This window comes from Herpailurus yagouaroundi, unplaced genomic scaffold (genome assembly GCF_014898765.1).
Source record: "Herpailurus yagouaroundi ecotype Mexico unplaced genomic scaffold, PumYag 67050, whole genome shotgun sequence".
Classification (NCBI taxonomy): Eukaryota; Metazoa; Chordata; class Mammalia; order Carnivora; family Felidae; genus Herpailurus; species Herpailurus yagouaroundi.
In genome coordinates, this window is record NW_024419905.1 from 311,896 (window position 1) to 314,962 (window position 3,067).

The following is a 3,067-nucleotide window of genomic DNA, read 5'->3' on the forward strand; positions in this document are numbered from 1 at the left end:
GATGGGCATTTAGGCTCTTTCCATACTTTAGCTATTGTTGATAGTGCTGCCATAAACATGGGGGTGCATGTACCCTTCGAAACAGCACCCCTGTATCCCAAGGATAAATGCCTAGTAGTCAATTGCAACATGCCAGTAAACACATCTTCTTTATCCATTCATCAGTTAGTGGACATTTAGCTCTTTCTGTAATTTGGCTATTGTTGAACATGCTGCTATAAACATTGGGGTACAAGTGCCCCTAAGCATCAGCACTCCTGTATCCCTTGGGTAAATTGCTAGCAGTGCTATTGCTGGCTCATAGGGTAGATCTACTTTTAATTTTTTGAGGAACCTCCACACTCTTTTCCAGAGCAGCTGCACCAGTTTACATTCCCACCAACAGTGCAAGAGGGTTCCCGTTTCTCCACATCCTCCCCAGCATCTAGAGTTTCCTAATTGGTCATTTTAGCCACTCTGACTGGTGTGAGGTGATATCTGAGTGTGGTATTGATTTGTATTTCCCTGATGAGGAGAGATGTTGAGCATCTTTTCATGTGCCTGTTAGCCATCTGGATGTCTTCTCTGGAAAAGTGTCTGTTCATGTCCTCTGTCCATTTCTTCAATGGATTATTTGTTTTTTGAGTGAGGACATTGGTGAGCTCTTTATAGATTTTGGATAGTAGCCCTTTGTCTGATGTGTTATTTGTAAATATCTTTTCCCATTCCATTGGTTGCCTTTTAGTTTTCTTGATTATTTCCTTTCCAGTGCAGAAGTTTTTTTACCTTGATGAGGTTCCAATGGTTCATTTTTGCTTTTAATTCCCTTGCCTTTGGAGATGTGTCCAATAAGAAATTTCTGTGGCTGAGGTCAGAATTTCTGTGGCTGCTTTCTCCTCTAGAGTTTTGATGGTTTCCTCTCTCACATTCAGGTCCTTCATCAATTTTGAGTTTATTTTTGTGAATGGTGTAAGGAAATGGCCTAGTTTCACTCTTCTGCGTGTTGCTGTCCAGTTCTCCCAGGACCATTTGTTAAAGAGACTGTCTTTTTTCCATTGGGTATTCCTTCCTGCTTTGTCAAAGATTAGTTGGCTGTACTTTTGTGGGTCCAATTCTGGGGGTCTCTCTTCTATTCCACTGGTCTATGTGTCTATTTTTGTGCCAATACCATGCTGTCTTGATGATTACAGCTTTGAAGTAGAGGCTAGTGTCTGGGAGTGTGATACCTCCCACTTTGGTCTTCTTCACTATTACTTTGGCTATTCGGGGTCTTTTGTGGTTCCATACAAATTTTAGGATTGCTTGTTCCAGCTTTGAGAAGAATGCTGGTTCAATTTTGATTGGGATTGCATTGAATGTGTAGATACCTTTGGGTAGTATTGACATTTTAACAATATTTATTTTTCCAATCCATGAGCACGGAATGTTTTTCCATTTCTTTGTATCTTCTTCAATTTCCTTCATAAGCTTTCTATAGCTTTCAGCATACAGATATTTCACATCTTTGGTCAGGTTTATTCCTAGGTATTTTATGGTTCTTGGTGCAACTGTGAATGGGATCAGTTTCTTATTTGTCTTTCTGTTGCTTCATTGTTAGTGTGTAAGAATGCAACTGATTTCTGTACATTGATTTTGTACCCTACAACTTGCTGAATTCATGTATCAGTTCTAACAGACTTTTGGTGGGGTCTATCGGGTTTTCTATGTATAACATCATGTAATCTGCAAAAAGTGAAAACTTGACTTCATCTTTGCCAATATTTATGCCTTTGATTTCCTTTTGTTGTCTGATTGCTGATGCTAGGACTTCCAGCACTATGTTAAACAACCGCAGTGAGAGGGGACATCCCTGTCGTGTTCCTGATCTCAGGGGGAAAGCTCTCAGTGTTTCCCCACTGAGGATTATATTAGCTGAGGGCTTTTCATAAATGGTTTTTATGATGTTTAAGTATGGTCCTTCTATCCCGACTTTCTCGAGGGTTTTTATTAAGAAAGATGCTGAATTTTGTCAAATGCTTTTTCTACATCGATTGACAGGATCATATGGTCCTTATCTTTTATTTTATTTAATGTGACGTATCACATTGATTGATTTGCGAATGCTGAACCATTCTGCAGCCCAGGAATGAATCCCACTTGATCATGGTGATTAATTCTCTTTACTATACGCTGTTGAATTCGATTTGCTAGTATCTTGTTCAGAATTCTTGCATCCATATTCATAAGGGATATTGGCCTGTAGTTCTCTTCTTTTGTTGGGTCTCTGTCTGGTTTGTGAATCAAGGTAATGCTGGCTTCATAGAATGAGTCTGGAGGTTTTCCATCTCTTTCTATTTTTGCAACAGCTTGAGAAGGATAGGTATTATCTCTGCTTTAAATGTCTGGTAGAATTCCCCTGGGAAGCCATCTGGTCCTGGATTCTGATTTGTTGGGAGATTTTTGATAACCGATTCCATTTCTTCGCTGGTTATGGGTCTGTTCAAGTTTTCTATTTTCCCTGTTTGAGTTTTGGAAGTGTGTGGGTGCTTAGGAATGTGTCCATTTCTTCCAGGTTGTCATTTGTTGGCATATAATTTTTCATAGTATTCCCTGATAATTGCTTATATCTCTGAGGGATTGGTTGTAATAATTCCATTTTCATTCATGATTTTACCTATTTGGGTCATCTCCCTTTTCTTTTTGAGGAGCTTGGCTACAGGTTTATCAATTTCGTTTATTTTTTCAAAAAACCAACTCTTGGTTTCATTGACCTGCTCTACAGTTTTGTGGGTTTTTTTAAGATTCTATATTGTTTATTTCTGCTCTGATCTTCATTATTTCTCTTCCTCTGCTGGGTTTGGGGTGTCTTTGCTGTTCTACTTCTATTTCCTTTAGGTGTGCTGTTAGATTTTATATTGGGGATTTTTTTTTTTGTTTCTTGAGATAGGCCTGGATTGCAATGTATTTTCCTCTCAGGACTGCCTTTGCTGCACCCCAAAGCATTTGGATTGTTGTGTTTTCATTTTCATTCTTTCAATATATCTTTTAATTTCTTCTCTAATTGTCTGGTTGACCCATTCACTCTTTAGTAGGGTGTTATTTAACCTCC